The 21,980-nt window shown below is 45.9% G+C and overlaps 1 protein-coding gene across 1 annotated transcript in view; it reads right to left on the reverse strand.

Annotated features, from left to right (window-relative positions):
• YME1L1 (YME1 like 1 ATPase) overlaps positions 1-21,980 on the reverse strand; it is a 665,597-nt gene that overhangs the window by 522,078 nt on the left and 121,539 nt on the right. The window lies entirely within an intron of this gene.

The raw sequence follows: 21,980 nt of genomic DNA on the forward strand, positions 1-21,980 counted from the left end.
GGCTCGAAGTTGAACACGTTTCTTTTCCTTAAAGCAGCATTATCCATTCCTGAGGTCTAGTAACTCAGTCTATTACTGGTACTTCACATGGGCATTCGGGTCATTGTTAATGTTTTTTCCGCACTAAGGGTGAGGATGTAGATGGAGCATAGGGATAATAGAAGGTCATTTGAATACAGAGCAGGAATGAAAGTTAAGAGTCTGAAACATCTAGAGGCACACAGGGAGGTGGAGGGGTGCAAGTGAATCTACAGCACTACATGGAATGAACGTACTTACAAGGTAAAGTAACATTTTCCTTTTGCAGCATGTATAGCTGCAGATACACATGCAGTGCACAGACTGTAAGATAGTTCCCTGAAGTGGTGGCTAGCAGGAGGATGTTGCAGAGGACTGGAAAGAACAGTATGACCAATGTTAGATTGTTGGCGAGCTAACACAGCCACAAAGTAATGTTTTGTAAATGTGTGTGGAGTAGACCTTGTAGCGGCCTTGCAGATGTCAGCTATAGGAATGCAACTACACCGGTTCCAGTGCTAGTTGCATGATCCCATGTACACTTGGGGTTCCTTAGAGGATGCCCCAGTTTGGTCTGTGCAGCCTTACAAGGTCTTCCTGCCAGCCCACGCTGCTGCCGACCCCCAGACACTGTTCTGCCCTCCTGATCAGCCTAAGGCAAGCAGGATGTAGGAAGCTGTCTGGCTCTGTATATACTATATCAAAATGAGATATATGTGCACAGATTCCAGGGGCTCCCCAAAGGCTTAACAGAGGCTAAAGTAGATTAAACTAATGTTCTCTTTTGTGTCAGTGTGGTCAAGCAGTTAGGCTTATCAGAGGGTAGTGCAAAGCATTTGTTGTACACACACAGCCAATAATGTGAAGCACACACTCAATGACTAACTCCAAGCCAATGGTTTTATATAGCAAACTTACTTTATTTTTAGAACCACAAGATTCAAGTTCCAGGTAAGTATATTTGCAACTAAGTATCTAATATATGTATCAATACCACTTTGTTTCAATTTGGCAATTTAAATAGTTTTCAAGTAAATAGCAATAATCTGTTTTAAAAGTTGACTGTGCAATTTTCAGAACAGTTCTAGAGGGGGAAAAAAAGTTAGTATGATTTGAAGGTAAGTATAAAACTTACAGTTCCAGTCTCGTGGGGTTAGGATGTCCACAGGTTGGGGTTCAAGTTAACCCCAAACACCCACCACCAGTAGCACGAAGCCAGCCAGGTGCAGAGGTCAAAGTTGAGGTCGGTTTAACATGGGCTCCTATGGAGACTGAGGCTCTCGGAATCAGGTCTGCTTGCAGGTAGGTACCCGTGTCTTTGTAAGGCAGACTGAGGGGGTGTGGGGGGGGGGGGCTTAGAGGACCACCGTGGGAGCCACAGGTCAGTACTAAACACACACCCTCAGTTGCACGGGGGCAGCCGGGTTCAGGGTGCAAACACAGTATCGGGCTCCCAGTGCTTTCCTATATGGGGACCTCGGGCCACAAAAGATGCTGCAGATGAAGTCCAAGGTCCAGCCTCCAGCACTCTGCAACACCAAGATCAGCTTCCACTTTGCAGCTCCTGCGACGTGGGACTCCTGTTTTGTCGTACTGCTGGGACGTCTCTGTATCTCCCTGTATCTGCTGCCAGTGGGTCACTCTTGGGGGCTCCTCTGACTCCAGCTGGCTTTCCTTCCTGCTGAAGGCCTGCTCTGGTAAAAGCTATACTACCGAACAAGGAACAGCTGGCGCGTTCGCAAGGTTCTAGAGGGATTTATATCAAGAGTGCAAGCTTGCAGAAGCATCCCAAATAAGGGACTACTTAGAGGGAGTGCTTAGCTCACACTTGTCCCCAGAAGACCGCAACTCCCTGGTAAGAGAGTTGGACAGATCAGAGAGGCTATGGGAAGACTGAGGACAGGGAAAACTCCCAGATCTTACAGTCTTCCCATGGAGCTCCTCAAAAAAATGCTGACATCCTTTGTCCCTATCTCCTCAACTTGTTTAATGAGGCCAGAGAACAGGGCACCCTCCTGTGGGACTTACGGAAGGCAGTGCTAGTTGCAATCCCGAAGGTCAGGAAACCTTCCACAGAATGTAGCTCCTACTATCAGATTTCCCTCCTTAACATCGAGATGAAGATATTAGCAACAATACTGGCGGCGAGATTGATAGCAGACATAGGGCCCCTGATACACGAATACCAATCGGGCTTCATGCCCAAGAGGCCAATGAAGCTCAACCATCCGCAGACCCCATAAATGGCTGGCCGCAGTGCGATTAAGAAAAGAACCCCATATACTGCGGTCCTTGGGTGCCAAAAAGGCGTTTGATACGGCCCACTGGCCATTCAGGACACAAACACTGGAGAGATTTGAGCTTTGGAATGGATAATCTTACTGTATACAAACTCAGTAGCGATGGTTTGTGTAAACGGGGCTACGTCTGCTGAGTTTCCAATAGAGAGGGGGACAAGACAGGGTTGTCCCCTCTCAGCATTGCTGTTTGTTCTCACACTAGAACCCCTGGCGTGCATGGTCCGTTCACACTCAGGCGTCTCAGGTTTCCATATAGTAGAGAGGCGGAATATTGCTATATGTTACTGAGAACTTTCAAAGTCTTCAGTACTCATTCTGGCTATAGGATCAACTGGTCCAAATCATGTCTCTATCTGGAGGGAGGACACTTGGGACAGCTGGACCTACCAAGTACCTTAAAGGTAGAGGAGGAGCGATTCAAGCATTTGGGGGTTTATGTGACAAAGGACCAAGAGAGAGTGCGTGTCGGACCGCCATAATGACATGAGGGATGTGGTAACCTACAGTTGATGTTCTGCAGGGCGGCACTGTATAAGGTTATCGCACTGCCAAAAATACTCTACACTCCTCAAAATGCTTGTGTTAGGATCCCAGAGAAAATGATCACAGAATCGAGGGAGATGTCGGAACGCTACTCTGGAATGGGAAACACCCTCAGGTATCCCTGCAGATGCTCCAACGAAACCCATGTAACGGGTGGATCGCTCTCCCAGACTTAAGGGCCTATTACTGGGTAGTGCACCTCATAGTTATTAACGACTGGATGTATGCACCTAATGATCACCCCACCTATTTGCTGGAGATAAGCTAGTCTTAGGGGGTGTTGGCTAAAAGGATCCTGATGCCTACACAATTGGTGACAGAGGCATGGACGAGGGAGGGGGAAAAAATGGGTTGGCACGTGAAACTCGCACGCGAAACCCTCTTGTGGGAGGGCACCCAACTGAGGGAGATAGGGAAATTACAAGATTTCAGCCCTGGGACAGGATCAAGATCTCCCGTCTGGAAGACCTGATTGAAGACGGGGACTTAAGCCATTTGACAACTTGCAAATTGAATACCAAATGGCTCCACCACAACGTTACAAATACTTGCAACTTGCACATGCATGGCACGCAGAGAACCTTGACCTGACAGAACTTCCTGATTATCCCCCACTGAAGGGGAGATTACTGCTGGGTCAACCGGAACAGAAAGCAATTTCAAGGACGTACAAAACAATCAACAGTAATATACCAGACATGCTGGGAGGCCTGAGAGAGAAATGGGAACAGGAGTAGGGGGTTATGGGCGAGACAGACTGGGAGGCAGCCCTAATGCACCCGCGGGAAGTGGCAATTAAAATACACCCAAGACTAATACAATTACAATCATGCATGGGATTTATTATGATAGGACACAACTTCTCAGCTGAGGGAGGGCTCCGAGGTGGAGGACACTTCTAAACATGCTCCGGGACTGTCCTCATATCCAGACATTTTGGTCTAAAATCATGGGGGAACTGGGGAAAACATAGGTGGAGATTCCAGCAGACTCCAAATACGTGCTTTTAGGAATCCCTACTGATATAGATATACTGCGCCCTAAGCTCCATTTTATCAACATGGGGTTGGCGGTACCAAGAGGGGCATGGCAAGACATTTGGAAGGCACAAGAGATACCCATAATGAGGGAGTGGAGGACAGGGGTGGACCTTTACATGATGGCTGAAAAATAATGTACAAAGCCAGAGGAAGTTCCTAAAGATTTGGGGACCATGGAGAGAGTATTATGACATCTCAGAAGGGGGAGGGGGGCGCAAGACTGCCACAGACATGACTCCAAAGTAAGGGCCTCCTCAGGGGCAAAAGGCTCCGTTCACATCTCTACTTTCATTGCTGTATCGCGAAGATCTGAAGAGCAACAAAATTCCATTCTGTTGTTAATGTTACGGTCTGGCCCACTAGGGCATGTTGTTAAGTATGCAAAAATTAAAAATGCTAACAAATAAAAAAAAGAAAAAAAGAAAAGAAAAAGGTTAGGGTGTCAAAGCGTCTCATGGAAGGGGTGACCAAAAGAAAGGGGTTGCTAATACCCCCAGGAGAAAGATGCAGGACGTTCTAAAGATAAAGGTAAAAAGTCTTCTAAAGGCACCCAAACATCTGTTCAGGAGGGTGGGCCCCCAGACACTTCACAATCCAAAGGTGAGTGCCAAGGTAAGAAATGGGATCCCAAAAAGGTTTGGTGTTTTAATTGCAAAACTAATGAACACTAAGCTGGGGACTCTACCGGTCCCAAAATTGCTTCCTCTATTGCACCCCAGTTACCCCTGGGGCGGCGAGTCTCCAGATGGGATCCTTGGTGTGCCCGGACCAGGTCAGAGAGCACACAAAAGCCACTTTGGTCTTACAGGTTGGGGTGAATATAGCTGCCCTGGCTGTCCGGCCCAATAACTTGGAAAAATACAGACAACAGCCACATAATAATGGCGTTAAGAGTGGAAGCACTGAGGGATACAGGTGCAAGTGTCACTATGATGACTCAAACTGATATTCCCAGAGCAGTATTTGACTGGAGAAACCTTTCCAGTCATCAATGCTGACAACCAAACTAAGGTTGATCCCATGGCTATGGTGCTCTTAGAATGGGGAGGGGTTACTGGCCAAAAGAAGGTGGTCGTGTCCTCAGCAATTCCTATTGAATGTCTGTTAAGGAATGATCTGGAGTCCTCAGCATGGACTGAGGTAGAGCTCAAATCTCATGTAGCCATGCTGGGAATTTTTTAGCGGGTGTGCGTAAAAACCAGAGCACAAAGCAAAGTCCAGGGGGCAAAAGAGGAGCTGGAGCCTATAATAATGACCCAACCCTCCAAGAAAGGCTAAGAAGTTTGGAGAACCAGCTCCTGAACAGCCACAAGCTCAAGTCCCCTCTCCTCAGGGATAAGACCAGTCAGCCCCAGAGGGAACTGAGTACCCGGATCTTGGGCCTTACACAGCAAAGTTCCTAGGCCCCATGAGACTCTCTAGGGAAGAGCTGTGCCAGGGACAGAGGACCTGTCCCACTCTTGAGAGCCTTAAACAGAAAGCTAATGACCAGAAAAAGGGAGATGTTAGTGGCTCCCTCAGAACCTACTGGGAGAAGTGCCTCCTGTATACTGAGGCCAGAGACCCCAAACCTATTGTCACTAGGAGAGTGGTAGTGCCTCAGCAGTACAAAGGATTTCTGCTCTCTCTAGCTCATGACATCCCCTTAGCTGTAGCTGGGCATCTTGGCCAGACAAAAACATGAAGTAGGTTAGTCACCCACTTCTACTGGCCAGGTATGTCCCAGAATGAGAAGAAGTTTTGAAACTCCAGTGTTACCTCTCAAGCCAGTGGTAAAACAGGTTCTCTCCCAGGGGATCCTCAGCAATAGTCATAAACATTGAATATTCCCGCCCTTGTGCGGGGACCCCGGAGCATATAAAAAATACACACATATAAAGTATGAAATATGCACGAAAAATATATATGTAGCATTTTTAGTAGACATATCTTTCATACTAAACTCATATATACATGTGTAAAACAGCAATGCAGGCTATAATCAAACAGGCTAAAATGCTTTATTTCTATGAATTTTTTTTTATTTAATTTTTTTATCATTATAAAATTACAATAGAGAATAAATATCTACCCAAGCCCCCAAAACTGGGCTTAGGGAAATAAGCAGTAGTAATCACCAGAGAAAAAAGAGAAAAACTACATTGAAAAACAATGGAGCATTCTTAGCCAATAGGCTGCATGCAGGTTAACGAAAATCACAGAAGAGGGACCGGGAGATTAGTGGTCCAGTGTACAGTCTCCCAAATGACATATAGCAAATACAGAAGTACACTGTTCCAAAAGGAAGAAAGAGAAATAGGGGGAACTGGAGGTGCTCAGGGTCTTAAAGGCACAGTGCCAAAGTTTTTATGGTTCTCCTGTGTTAACCTGCATGCAGAAAATACAGACGTACACTGTTCCAAAAGGAAGAAAGAGAAATAGGGGGAACCGTTATCTACAGGAGTAAGAGCCCTCAAGCATCACATTGGATGTCTGGTTTCATCATCGGGAATCGCTCCTCGTTAGGCCGTTATTGCAATGCCTAACGGGCTCCCCAAAGGGAGCTCTTAACCGTATTGCAGATGGAATTAAGTTGAAGTACTCACGCAATAATGGAGAGAGAAATAGTAAAATTGGTTATCCATCTAATTGTTATAATCATGAATTTTAATCAGTTGTGATAAGATGGAGACCAAGGTTAAAAACAGGGAGAGAGACAAAGAGTGAGTGATGATGCTCACGTGCTCTCAACATATAAACAAGAGAAACTAACTATTTGTTATCCTACTTGATGTGAGGTCTACATGTTTCGCGTCTATTGGCCCAAAAGGGTCCGCTGACGCTTCATCAGGACCAAAGATAACAAGAACTTCTCCAACAAAAATGAATAATTATTATACCCTACTCGGGAAAAGGATGATAGAACAGTCACTTACATTGATGCATCTGTTATGTCAAAAAGGTCGCCCTATAATTAATCATGGAAAGTACAAGAATAAATGAAAATTGTACAACCAACATAGTGAACAAAGTGATATAGTGCACCACTCGTGTAAAAATATTAAAAGAGTTCGGCTTACCATCCCCGGTTTTAGGAGAGAGCTCCTTGGGATCGCTAATCAGAAACTGGAACTGACGTTCTGAGTATTGGTAGTCATAAACAATCAAAGTTAAGGCACAGTGGCTAAACATAGGTTAAATGAACATCTTGATGAGGGGTTCAGCTTTAAACATCAAATATATCCATCAAAAATTAAATTCATCATTAGACAGACACTGTCTGTTGTGTTATCAATTTTAAGTATCACAAACTCAAAAAACACAGCAATAAATGTACGTGGCTGAGTATCGGAGGTAAAAATAATTGGTTATCATTACATCTAAATCATAGAAAAACAATTAGAGTGCCCTGAATTATCAAGGTAATAATAGATGTCTGGTGAGGTGGTAATCGACACTTCTAAACGTCTCATAGACCCAACTCAGCGAGCATCAGAAGGTTCGATGTGAGAACACTTTCTTTAAACAGTTCGTGAAAAGTCAATTAGAGGTATAAGCTGCCGTGCTCAACTGTTGCCGCTATATAACCCAGCCAAGGCGCAGCGGTCATGAGAAAACAATTAGAGTTCCCTGAATTTCAAGGTAATAAATGTTTAGTGAGATAGTAGTTGACACTTCTAAACGTCTCGCAGACTCAACTCAGCGAGCGTTTAGCAGGTTCAATGTGAGAACACTTTCTTTTTATAGTTCGTAAGAGACCAATAGGGGATATGAGCTGCCGTGCTCAACTGTCACCGCTATATAATCAAAAAAGCACAGCGGTCACTTATTATTTAAATGTAGGCGTCAAGGTCTACTATAGAAAAAGGAGAGACAAACGTTCAGCGTGGAGCCTACTCACATTAGTGCGTCGTTCGTAGGTTATTAGACCTACCCTGCCGACTGCGTCCCGGAAAACCGCGGATGCCGTCCAGGCAGTGTTTTTAAAGCATCGTAGGACGGCGTGCGTCTGTGGCGGATAAACATAGAGAACAGACTCGTATGTGTTGATGGTATAGACACTAAGGACGGACTCAATTCCGCTATTCTGAGGGGATTGAGTCGTCCAGACAAGGAAGTTTCAAAGTCTATATTGAATTTGTATGGGGGATCTCATGTGAACCGCTAATCTGGTAAATTCATTGAATTTACTAAAGTAGTCTGCAACAAGGGTCAAATCAAATAGTTAGGCCTGTAGTATGGATACTAATGGGCCTGACAGGCTATCAGAAACCCACATATTGTTTGTTGAGACTAAAAGAAGTGTTGTAACTAATTCTTAACACTATTAATTACAGTGAGAGTGCAGTCCAAGGGATGTCATCGTTCAATCCCCGTACCGATGTACCTAATTTAAAGATCCAGCGTTGTTCCAGTCTGAAGAGACATTTAGCATTGTTTGATCTGACTGTGGGGGCTTCCAATATCACCCACCATAGTTCATCCGAAGTATGGGGAGCGTCTATAAAATGTGTGGAGAGTTTTGTGGTTAACCTACGACATTTGATATTGCTCCTGTGTTCATTAATTCTGATTTTTACCGGGCGTGTTGTCATCCCAACATAACGCAGTCCACAAGGACATGTAATCATGTATATACAGTTCTTAGAGTTACAATTCGTATGTTTTTTTAGATGCCAAATCCCTAGAGGGTCTAGGTCCAATGATTTTATTCGTCTAGTTAATATGCACACATTGCAATTTCCGCAAGGGTAATGTCCTTCAATTGGAGGGAGATCCCACAGTGTTCTTTGTGTATGATTTTCATGTGCGCCTCGGGGGCGTGTATGTACCACTATGTCTTTGATATTGGGAGTACGCTTGAAGGCAAAGAGTGGTTTTGGTATAGTAATTCCTCCGCTCTCCAATATCGACCATCGTTTGTTAATCAACTTTTTTATATCGTTGGATAGAGGGGTGAAGGTGGAAACGTGATCCGAGACTGGGGAATTTTATCTTTTGTAGACAGGAGCCATTCTCTCTGATTATTTTTAGCTCTTTTGCGAGCTAAATTCACAATTTTTGATGGATAGTGACGTTCACAGAGTTTTGCTTGTAGAGTGCTTGCTTGTTGATGGAAGTCTAGAAGGGTGCTACAGTTTCTTCTTAAGCGTAGAAACTGGCCCACAGGTAGGTTCTCTCTAAGAGCCTTCGGATGGTGGCTTTCATACAGTAAAAAGCTGTTCCGATCAGTGGGTTTATGATACGTACTAGTCACTAATAGGCCATTTTCATTGATTGAAATCATCAAGTCCAAGAAGGGTAAATGGGTCGATGATGCAGTGGATGTAAATTTCAAAAAGGGATCTAAAGAATTTACCCAATTCGTAAATTGGTCTACTGCCGTTAAAGGACCTTGCCATATGACCAAAATGTCATCTATATAGCGTTTCCATAGTTTAATTTCATTATGAAAAGGGTTGGAATGGGGAAACATTTATTTTTTCTCAAAATCAAACATATTTAAGCACGCTAAGCTAGGCGCAAATGTACTTCCCATCGATGTACCTCGTATTTGATGGAAAAATAGTTCTTCAAATTGGAAATAGTTTTCAGTCAAGGCTAACGTGGCGCATTGCATAATGAAAGATATAGGTGTAGTTGTGGGTGTGGAATCATTTAAAAGAGCCAATTCCACCACCTGTAAGGTAGCCTCTTGAGGAATATTTGTGTACAATGCTTCCACATCTAAGGTAATAATGCCTACATCGATGGGAAGTACATTTGCGCCTAGCTTAGCGTGCTTATATATGTTTGATTTTGAGAAAAAATACATTTTGCCCCATTCCAACCATTTTCATAATGAAATTAAACTATGGAAACGCTATATAGATGACATTTTGGTCATATGGCAAGGTCCTTTAACGGCAGTAGACCAATTTACGAATTGGGTAAATTCTTTAGATCCCTTTTTGAAATTTACATCCACTGCATCATCGACCCATTTACCCTTCTTGGACTTGATGATTTCAATCAATGAAAATGGCCTATTAGTGACTAGTACGTATCATAAACCCACTGATCGGAACAGCTTGTTACTGTATGAAAGCCACCATCCGAAGGCTCTTAGAGATAACCTACCTGTGTGGGCCAGTTTCTACGCTTAAGAAGAAACTGTAGCACCCTTCTAGACTTCGATCAACAAGAAAGCACTCTACAAGCAAAACTCTGTGAACGTCACTATCCATCAAAAATTGTGAATTTAGCTCGCAAAAGAGCTAAAAAATAATCAGAGAGAATGGCTCCTGTCTACAAAAGATAAAACTCCCCAGTCTCGGATCACATGTGTTTCCACCTTCACCCCTCTATCCAAAGATATAAAAAAGTTGATTAACAAACGATGGTCGATATTGGAGAGCGGAGGAATTACTATACCAAAACCACTCTTTGCCTTCAAGAGTACTCCCAATATCAAAGACATAGTGGTACATACACGCCCGAGGCGCACATGAAAATCATACACAAAGAACACTGTGGGATCTCCCTCCAATTGAAGGACATTACCCTTGCGGAAATTGCAATGTGTGCATATTAACTAGACAAATAAAATCATTGGACCTAGACCCTATAGGGATTTGGCATCTAAAAAAACATACGAATTGTAACTCTAAGAACTGTATATACATGATTACATGTCCTTGTGGACTGCGTTATGTTGGGATGACAATACGCCCGGTAAAAATCAGAATTAATGAACACAGGAGCAATATCAGATGTCGTAGGTTAACCACAAAACTCTCCACACATTTTATAGACGCTCCCCATACTTCGGATGAATTATGGTGGGTGATATTGGAAGCCCCCACAGTCAGATCAAACAATGCTAAATCTCTCTTCAGACTGGAACAACGCTGGATCTTTAAATTAGGTACATCGGTACGGGGATTGAACGATGACATCCCTTGGACTGCACTCTCACTGTAATTAATAGTGTTAAGAATTAGTTACAACACTTCTTTTAGTCTCAACAAACAATATGTGGGTTTCTGATAGCCTGTCAGGCCCATTAGTATCCATACTACAGGCCTAACTGTTTGATTTGACCCTTGTTGCAGACTACTTTAGTAAATTCAATGAATTTACCAGATTAGCGGTTCACATGAGATCCCCCATACAAATTCAATATAGACTTTGAAACTTCCTTGTCTGGACGACTCAATCCCCTCAGAATAGCGGAATTGAGTCCGTCCTTAGTATCTATACCATCAACACATACGAGTCTGTTCTCTATGTTTATCCGCCACAGACGCACGCCGTCCTACGATGCTTTAAAAACACTGCCTGGACGGCATCCGCGGTTTTCCGGGATGCGGTCGGTAGGGTAGGTCTAATAACCTACGAAAGACGCACTAATGCGAGTAGGCTCCACGCTGAACGTTTGTCTCTCCTTTTTCTATAGTAGACGTTGACGCCTACATTTAAATAATAAGTGACCGCTGTGCTTTTTTGATTATATAGCGGTGACAGTTGAGCACGGCAGCTCATATCCCCTATTGGTCTCTTACGAACTATAAAAAGAAAGTGTTCTCACATCGAACCTGCTAAACGCTCGCTGAGTTGAGTCTGCAAGACGTTTAGAAGTGTCGATTACCACCTCACCAGACATCTATTATTACCTTGATAATTCAGGGCACTCTAATTGTTTTTCTATGATTTAGATGTAATGATAACCAATTATTTTTACCTCAGATACTCAGCCACGTACATTTATTGTTGTGTTTTTTGAGTTTGTGATACTTAACATTGATAACACAACAGACAATGTCTGTCTAATGGTGAATTTAATTTTTGATGGATATATTTGATGTTTAAAGCTGAACCCCTCATCAAGATGTTCATTTAACCTATGTTTAGCCACTGTGCCTTAACTTTGATTGTTTATGACTACCAATACTCAGAACGTCAGTTCCAGATTCTGATTAGCGATCCCAAGGAGCTCTCTCCTAAAACCGGGGATGGTAAGCCGAATTCTTTTAATATTTTTACACGAGTGGTGCACTATATCACTTTGTTCACTATGTTGGTTGTACAATTTTCATTTATTCTTGTACTTTCCATGATTAATTATAGGGCGACCTTTTTGACATAACAGACGCATCAATGTAAGTGACTGTTCTATCATCCTTTTCCCGAGTAGGGTATAATAATTATTAATTTTTGTTGGAGAAGTTCTTGTTATCTTTGGTCCTGATGAAGCGTCAGCGGACCCTTTTGGGCCAATAGACGTGAAACATGTAGACCTCACATCAAGTAGGTTAACAAATAGTTAGTTCCTCATGTTTATATGTTGAGAGCACGTGAGCATCATCACTCACTCTTTGTCTCTCTCCCTGTTTTCAACCTTGGTCTCCATCTTATCACAACTGATTAAAATTCATGATTATAACAATTAGATGGATAACAAATTTTACTATTTCTCTCTCCATTATTGCGTGAGTACTTCAACTTAATTCCATCTGCAATATGGTTAAGAGCTCCCTTTGGGGAGCCCGTTAGGCATTGCAATACCGGCCTAACGAGGAGCGATTCCCGATGATGAAACCAGACATCCAATGTGATGCTTGAGGGCTCTTACTCCTGTAGATAACGGTTCCCCCTATTTCTCTTTCTTCCTTTTGGAACAGTGTACGTCTGTATTTTCTGCATGCAGGTTAACACAGGAGAACCATAAAAACTTTGGCACTGTGCCTTTAAGACCCTGAGCACCTCCAGTATCCCACCATGCCTCAGGGGTGAAGGAGAGGTGACAGTTGGTTCACAGTTAGTTCTTTTTTCCGGCTTCTTCTGAGAGGATCCTGGAGCATTGAGCTCTCATTTTTTCTGAGTTTTTCTCAGAAAAATACTTTAAAACAGCGTTTTTTCCTGTTTTACTCGACATCTAACATAATTGTCTGAGTTTGGCAGTTTTTTCCTGACAGAAAAATGCCTTCCCTTTTTGTCAAATGCCCTTCTTGTGGGAAGAAGAAGGCCCAGTCAGATCCACACTCTCTTTGTATTGTGTGCCTGCCTCAGAGTCACTGCCCTGACACTTGCAAACACTGCAAGAACATGTCAAAGAGGACTCTGAAGGACAGAGAAAAGATCAGGCTTCATGGGCTTCACGAGAGGCAGAAAACATCATCCTCTTCGCTTCCCAGGCAGCCAACAAGCCACTCTCAAGAGAGAATGGATAGGTCGACGTCAGCAGGTAGGAAAGTGCCTGTTTGTTCCCCGTCGACATCGTCGCTGCCACCATCTCACCGCCATAGATCGCCGTCGACGGCGACCCGCCCGACGTCGAAGGAGACGGCGTCGAGAGAACATGGCCATCGCAGGGGCTTATCTCCGTCGACGGCAGCCCGCCGATCGACGTCGAGCCATCACAGGCGTGCTCGTTCGCCGCTGAAGACCTCACGCCCCCCCGACGTCAAGAGACACGACGTCGAAATCGCCACGGCGGCAAGAGCAACATCCGCCGTCGGCCGCCCACCGCTCCACGTCGAGGCACACGACGGCGAGTAGGTTGAGGTCCAGAGATCGCCGTTCGACGTCAAGACACTCATCGTCGAGGCACTCAACATCGAGGCAAGAACAACCGGCAGTGCGCCCTTCGACGTCGGCACCGCCGTCGATGTCGACACAGGATTTACCTGTCTCGCAGGGAGTAGAACATCGCCTTCCTCCAGCAGATAAGGCCGCTCCATCTCCAGTGGTCTCCATACGGAGCGATTCATCTCGTTCGAGAGCGGCATCAAGGGGGCATGTTTCACCCATCAATTTGTCACCAAGATGGTTGGAGAGCCTTAATAGACCAGCGGCCTCCCCGGATTCGCAGTATTCACGAATGTACTCTCCTACTGCTTCTCTCCCGAGAACACCATCACCGACAGCGCGGGCAGGACGGGCTCGTTCTGCTCCTCGCCAACCGACCACGAGGCCTGGGCGCTCTGTTACAGCATCTCGCAGCAGGTCACGTTCCCAGCGACGATCTAGGTCACGATCACGACACAGAAGATCGCCCTCTTGGTCATCGTCAGGATCATCCGTCGGACGTTACTCCACCACCTTAACAGATTCTCCACCAGCTAGAGTCTCACCGGTGGATGACATCACTACTTTTAATGAGGTACTTTTAAGGGGAGCGCAGATGTTAAATATAGAGGTTCCAGAACCATCTACCTCCTCGTCAGTCATTTTTGAGACTCTGCAACATAGAGCAGTTTCAAAGAAGCTACTGCTGCTAGTGCCTGGTCTGTTGCAGCCAACCATGGACACTTTTTTGGCGCCAGCCACCCTCAAATCTGCTCCGGCTAGGATTTTGAAAAAATATAAAGCGCCTGAACAGGACCCTTTATTCTTAAGAACGGATCCGCCACCGGACTCAGTAATATTGGCCGCAGCCCGAAAAACTCACTCGGTGGCATCATCCTCCACGAACCCACCGGACAAAGAGAGCAGGCATCTAGACTCTCTGGGGAGAAAAATGTGCGGCACGGCGGCATCTATAATGAAGGTCTCCAGCGCGTCTGCACTCCTGGGCAGGTATGACCGTTCTCTGTGGGACTCCCTCAACAGATTCACAGAAAAGTTACCCAGGGAGGACAGACAGGACTTCCAAGAGATCCTGCAAGAGGGATGTCTGGTATCCAACCAAGTCATCAGCGCAGCGGCAGATGGGGCAGACTTAGCTGCACATGGGTACGCACATGGAATCTGTGCAAGAAGGTCTTCCTGGCTGAGACTGACTGGTTTAAAACAGGAAGCACAACAGCGCATACTAAATCTCCCATTCAACGGGAACTCGCTGTTTGGTACCCATACGGATGAAGAAATGGCACGCATGAAGACCGAAGTGGACACCATGAGGGCAGTAGGCCTGGAAAGGAAGAAGGACTTCAGGCGGAGGTATAGGCCTTATGACAGGCGCCCTTTCCAGCAGAGGGTTCAAACCCCTCACTGGTCCCAGAGGCCACAGCAAAGGCAGGGACGCCCTCTTTTTCAGGCTCGTAAGGTCACAAGGGAACGAGGGTCAAGTAGACCTCAACAGTCCACACTGAAAGCGCCGGCCAAGCAATGAGATCTCGCTTCCCTCGGCACTGTACACCACTCCGGTGGGGGGAAGTATCACAGATTTTCTTCACGAGTGGCACTCTATCACAAAAGACAAATGGGTGCTCAACATTGTCGAAAATGGCTACTCTCTTCTTTTCAGACAACCTCCACCGCACTTGCCACCAGCCAAATGCAATCCATCTCATCTCAGCCTACTGCGCAAAGAGGCTCTCGCCCTCTTACGAAAGAAGGCAATAGAAAAGGTTCCACTTGCGCACAGAGGAAAGGGGGTTTACTCCCGTTATTTTCTGGTGGCGAATAAAGGCCGAGAGGGCGTTTTGAGACCGATTCTGGACTTACGGCTGCTGAACAAGTACATAAAAAAACAGAAGTTCAGGATGCTGGCTCTTCACCAGATTTTCCCTCAACTACATCAGGGAGACTGGATGTGCTCCATCGACCTGCAGGATGCATATTTTCACATCCTGATAGCTCCCAAACATCGGAAATTCTTGCGCTTCCAGATAGCCTCACAGCACTATAAGTTCAGAGTGCTGCCATTCGGCCTGAAATCAGCTCCCCGCGTCTTCTCGAAATGTGTGGCAGTGGTAGCGGCACATCTTCGAAAACAAAAAATCTTCATCTACCCATACCTAGACGACTGGCTACTGAAACCTTCCTCTCCGGATCAGGCAAGAAGCCATCGGGACATTGTGCTCAAGGTTTTCGAGTCTCTAGGTCTTCAAGTCAACTACCAAAAGTCCACCTTGATTCCAACACAGAACCTCCACTACCTGGGAACTATTCTAAACACAGAGCTCCAAAGAGTGTATCCTTCGGAGGAACGACTATTATCAATAAAGAGGAAGTGTCAAGACCTCTTAAAATCCGACGCACCTACAGCCCGTCAGGTAACATCTCTGCTGGGTCCCATGGCATCATGCATTTTCGTTGTCCCAAATGCCAGGCTGCACATGAGGCCCCTCCAAGAGGCGTTGGAGAACAACTGGAGCCAAAGGACAGGTCGCTGGGAGGACAGAGTGCGGCTACCGATAGCAGCACGTCAGTCATTGCAATGGTGGATGCACAGACCTCACCTGTCAGTAGGGGCTCAGTTTCACCAGGTAATTCCATCCGACATTCTGGTAACGGATGCGTCTCTTCAGGGATGGGGGGCTCATCTGGGTCCCCTTCAAGCTCAGGGCCTGTGGTCCGACAACGAAAAGAAGTACCACATCAATCTGCTGGAGCTCAGAGCGGTCCATCTGGCTCTCAAGTCTTTTGCTCCATCGATTCAGGGGAAATCTCTCCTAATACAAACGGACAATACAACCACAATGTATTATTTGAACAGACGGGGGGAACGAGATCCCTACCCCTATCTCGAGAGTCCCAAACAATATGGCATTGGCTCCTGGCCAGAGGAATGTCACTTACAGCGGTTCACCTGCCAGGTCAACAAAACGTGGAAGCAGATTTCCTGAGCAGACACCTAGAGGACGCCCACGATTGGGTCCTACACAGCGAAGTTGTCGAAGACATCTTCGCTCTATGGGGTCGGCCTCAATTGGATCTCTTCGCAGACGAAGTAAACAAGAAATGCCCAGACTTCGCATCCAGGTTCTATCGTCCGGGATCTTGAGGGAATGCCCTGTTGATCGACTGGTCAGGGATATTTCTCTACGCTTTTCCACCAATTCCCCTCAGACCGGTAGTGATCAACAAACTTTACAGATCCAGCACCAGAATGATTCTCAGAGCGCCGCAATGGCCCCATCAATTCTGGTACACAGATCTCCTCAACCTATCGGAACAACCTCACAGGAGGCTGCCGTGCAGACCGGATCTTCTGAGCAGGATGGAGGGCAGGGTTCTGCATCCCAACCTACCCTCTCTGAGCTTGACAGCAGGGCTCCTGAATTCCTGCAGTATGGGCACCTAGGGCTCTCGCAGGAGTGCATGAACATCTTGAAAGAGTCCAGACGACCTTCCACGCGGCGTTCTTACGCGTTTAAGTGGAAGAGGTTCTACATATGGTGCTGTCAACAAGGTCAGAATCCCATACGGGCTCAGGAGGATGTCATATTGTCTTACTTACTCCATCTGGCAAAGTCCGGTCTGCAGGTATCATCTATTAAGGTACATTTGTCTGCCATTACAGCCTATCGTAAGTCACCTTCTCAGGAATCCTTCTTTACGAAACCAGTAGTCAAGGATTTCTTAGAAGGTTTGAAAAAAGTTTTTCCGCCCATTCGGAGACCCTCTCCTCCATGGGAACTGAACATAGTATTGTCAAAACTTATGGGCCCTCCTTTCGAACCTATACACAAAGCCTCTTTGCAACACCTTACATGGAAGACGGCTTTTTTGGTAGCCATTACTTCCGCGAAGAGGGTCAGTGAAATTCAGGCTTTGTCTTCCAAAGAACCGTACAAAGTTTTTCACGACAACAGAGTGGTTCTGCGAACTCACCCATCATTCCTACCGAAGGCCGTGTCAGAATTCCACATCAATCAGACTATCTCTTTACCGACTTTCTTCCCCAATCCGGAGACTCCGGCGGAGAAAGCGTTGCACTCCCTAGATTTGAAAAGAGTGCTGAAATTTTATTTGGATAAAACAAAATTGATTAGACATTCCAACCACTTGTTTGTAAATTATGGTCATTTGAGGACAGGAGAGGCAGCATCTAAACGAACAATATCAAGATGGATAGTTTCTTGTATTGTTAATGCTTACCAGTTGGCTAACAAACGACTACTAGCTAGACCTAAAGCGCATTCCACAAGGGGAAAAGCAGCTACTGCTGCCCTCCTTAACAACGTTCCAATATCTGAGATTTGTAAGGCTGCTACATGGAAGTCTGTACATACATTTACTAGACATTACTGTTTGGACTCCGATGCAAGAGCAGATGCCCAAGAGGGGCAGGCCTCTCTGAGAAATTTGTTTGCATGATACATATCTATTCCTGCACTTCTATTAGACAGTCCGCAGAGTTTAGGGATGGGCTTGCTAATCTATTCAATGTTTATGACTATTGATGAGGATCCCCTGGAAGAGAAGGATAAGTTACTTACCTGTAAATCCTAGCTCTCATCCAGGGGTATCCTCATCAAAGTCATAAACAACCCAACCTCCTCCCCGGACGCGCGTCTCCTAGAAGTGCAGGACAGACTGTCCTCCGAATCGGTTACACAGATTGTCACCGTAAAAAAGTACTGACCTAACTGTGAACCAACTGTCACCTCTCCTTCACCCCTGAGGCATGGTGGGATACTGGAGGTGCTCAGGGTCTTAAAGGCACAGTGCCAAAGTTTTTATGGTTCTCCTGTGTTAACCTGCATGCAGCCTATTGGCTAAGAATGCTCCATTGTTTTTCAATGTAGTTTTTCTCTTTTTTCTCTAGTGATTACTATTGCTTATTTCCCTAAGCCCAGTTTTGGGGGCTTGGGTAGACATTTATTTTCTATTGTAATTTTATAATGATTAAAAAAAAATTAAAAAAACTTCATAGAAATAAAGCATTTTAGCCGGTTTATGATTATAGCCTGCATTGCTGTTTTACACATGTATATATGAGTTTAGTATGAAAGATATGTCTACTAAAGATGCTATATATATATTTTTCGTGCATATTTCATACTTTATATGTGTGTATTTTTTATATGCTCCGGGGTCCCCGCACAAGGGCGGGAATATTCAATGTTTATGACTTTGATGAGGATACCCCTGGAAGAGAACTAGGATTTAAAGGTAAGTAACTTATCCTAACCACCCAAGGGTCCTTTAATTCCACTTCCAGTGTTTGGGGTTCCCTCTGAGAGGGTAGTTGCAGGACGTTGGCTCTGTATATACTATCTCAAAGTGAGAGATAGTGTGCACAGAGTCCAAGGGTTCCCCTTAGAGGTTGATAGTGACAAAATTAGAGAATTCTAACGCTCTATTTTGTGGTAGTGTGGTCGAGCAGTAGGCTTATCAGATGGTATTTTTAAGCATTTGTTGAACATACACAGGCAATAAATGAGGAACACACACTCAAAGACTTACTCCAGGTTTTTATATTGAAAAATATATTTTCTTAGTTTATTTTAAGAACCACAGGTTCAAGATTTGCAGTAAACACTTTAAATGCAAGGTACTTCACTTAGATACGTTAGGAACTTTGAATAAAAGCAGTAGTACATACATATATATGTATATATAGGATAAAATGGCAATTAGCTATTTTAAAAGTGGACACAGTGCAAAAATCAACCATTCCTGGGGGACGCAAGAATGGTTAAGTTTCTGAGGTAAGTAAATCACTTACAAGTTCAGTCTCCTGGCATAGGCAGCCCACCGTTGGGGGTTCAAAGCAACCCCAAAGTCACCACACCAGCAGCACAGGGCCAGTCAGGTGCAGAGGTCAAAGGAGGGCCCAAAACACATAGGTGCCTATGGAGAACAGGGTTGCGCCGGTTCCGGTCTGCTGGCAGGTTAAGTACCAGCATCCTCAGGGAGTAGACCAGGGGGGTTTTGTAGAGCACTGGGGTGGACACAAACAGGCACACAAAACACACCCTCAGCGGCACAGGGACAGCCGGGTGTAGTGTGCAAAGTTGGCGTCGGGTTTGCTATAGAAAGCAATGGAGGGACCCGGGGGTCACTTAGGCGATGCAGGCAGGGCACGGGGGCTTCTCGGGCCAGCCGGACTGGGCTAGGTAGAGGGCCGCCTGATGGTCACTCCTGCACTGGAGTTTGGTTCCTCTCGGTCCTGGGGCTGCGATTGCAGTGCTGGGTCCAGGCGTCGGGTTCCTTGTTACCAGGCAGTCGTGGTTAGGGGGAGCCTCTGGATCCTCTCTTCAGGCGTTGCTGTGGGAGTGCAGGAGGGTCGTCTCCGGTTACTCACAAAGTCGCAGTCGTCTGGGAGTCCTCTCTGTAGTGTTGGTTCTCTGGAGCTTGAGCTGGGGGCGTCGGTGCAGAATGTGAAGTCTCACGCTTCCAGCGGGAACAGTGAGTTCTTAAAAGTTGTTTCAAAGTTGCAAAAAATGTTGCTGAACAGTGCTGCTGTTCTCTGGAGTTTCTTGGTCCTTCGGTTCAGGGCAGTCCTCTGAGGCCTCAGAGGTCGCTGGTCCCTGTGGGATGCATCGCTGTGCAGGTTCTTTGAGTCTGGTGACAGGCCGGTAGGGCTCGGGACAAGTCAGTTGTCGTCTCCGTCGTATCTGCGGGGCTTTCAGGTCGGCAGTCCTTCTTTGTGTATGTTGCAGGAATCTGATTTCCTGGGTTCTGGGTCGCCCCTAAATACTGAATTTAGGGGTGTGTTTAGGTCAGGAGGGCAGTAGCGAATGGCTTCTGTCCTGGAGGGTGGCTCCACCCTCTTTGTGCCTCCTCCCTGAGGGGAGAAGGGCACATCCCTAATCCTATTGGGGGAATCCTCCAATCTCAAGATGGAGGATTTCTAAAGGAAGGGGTCATCTCAGTTAAGGACACCTTAGGGGCTGTCCTGACTGGTGGGTGGTGACTCCTTGTTTTTTTCATTATCCTCTCCTGCCTTACCGCCAAACGTGGGGGCAGTGGCTAGAGGGGCGGGCATCTCCATTAGTTGGGATGCCCTGGGTGCTGTAACAAAAGGCATAAGCCTTTGAAGTTCACCGCCAGGTGTTACTTTTCCTGCAGGGGAAGGTGAGAAGCACCTCCATCCAGTACAGGCTTTGTTCCTGGCCACAGAGTGACAAAGGCACTCTTCCCCATGTGGCCAGAAACTCATCTGGTTGTGGCAGGCTGGCAGAAACTGGTCAGCCTAGCACTGGGAGTCAGACTGGTATTCAGGGGGCATCTCTAAATGCCCTCTGGGTGTATTTTACAATAAATCCCACACTGGCATCAGTGTGCATTTATTGTGCTGAGAAGTTTGATATCAAACTTCCCAGATTTCAGTGTAGCCATTAAGGAACTGTGGAGCTGGTGTTTGACAAACTCCCAGACCATATACTCTTTATGGCTACCCTGCACTTACAATGTCTAAGGTTTAGCATAGACACTGTAGGGGCATAGTGCACCCTGCCTCAGGGCTGTAAGGCCTGCTAGAGGGGTGACTTTCCTATGACACAGGCAGTGTGAGGTGGGCATGGCACTCTGAGGGGAGTGGCATGTCGACTTTTCTCCCCACCAGCACACACAAGCTGTGAGGCAGTGTGCATGTGCTGAGTGAGGGGTCTCCAGGGTGGCATAAGACATGCTGCAGCCCTTAGAGACCTTCCTTGGCAACAGGGCCCTTGGTACCAGGGGTACCATTTACAAGGGACTTATCTGTGTGCCATTTGGCACCAGGACAGGTAAAATGAAAATGTCACTTACCCAGTGTACATCTGTTCGTGGCATCAGTCGCTGTAGATTCGCATGTTTTGCATAGCTCGCCATCTGGTGTTGGGCCGGAGTGTTACAAGTTGTTTTTCTTCGAAGAAGTCTTTCGAGTCACGGGACCGAGTGACTCCTCCTTTTGTCTCCATTGCGCATGGGCGTCGACTCCATCTTCGATTGTTTTTCCCCCACAGAGAGTGAGGTAGGAGTTGAATTGTAGTAATAGTGCCCATGCAATGGAGTGACTAAGTATGTACCTATTTAAGGTTGAGATGATACATATACAAATAGTTGAAGGTAACTTCCAAACTGCTACAGGCTCCCGGGGAGGCGGGTGGGCACATGCGAATCTACAGCGACTGATGCCACGAACAGATGTACACTGGGTAAGTGACATTTTCAGTTCGATGGCATCTGTCGCTGTAGATACGCATGTTTTGCATAGACTAGTAAGCAGTTATCTCCCCAAAAGCGGTGGCTCAGCCTGTAGGAGTGGAAGTAGTTTGAAATAATGTTCTTAATACGGCTTGACCTACTGTGGCTTGTTGTGCGGATAACACGTCTACACAGTAGTGCTTGGTGAATGTGTGAGGCGTAGACCATGTGGCTGCCTTACATATTTCTTGCATTGGGATGTTTCCTAGAAAGGCCATGGTAGCACCTTTCTTTCTGGTTGAGTGTGCCCTTG

The sequence above is a fragment of the Pleurodeles waltl genome, chromosome 10, assembly GCF_031143425.1.
Source record: "Pleurodeles waltl isolate 20211129_DDA chromosome 10, aPleWal1.hap1.20221129, whole genome shotgun sequence".
Lineage (NCBI taxonomy): Eukaryota > Metazoa > Chordata > Amphibia > Caudata > Salamandridae > Pleurodeles > Pleurodeles waltl.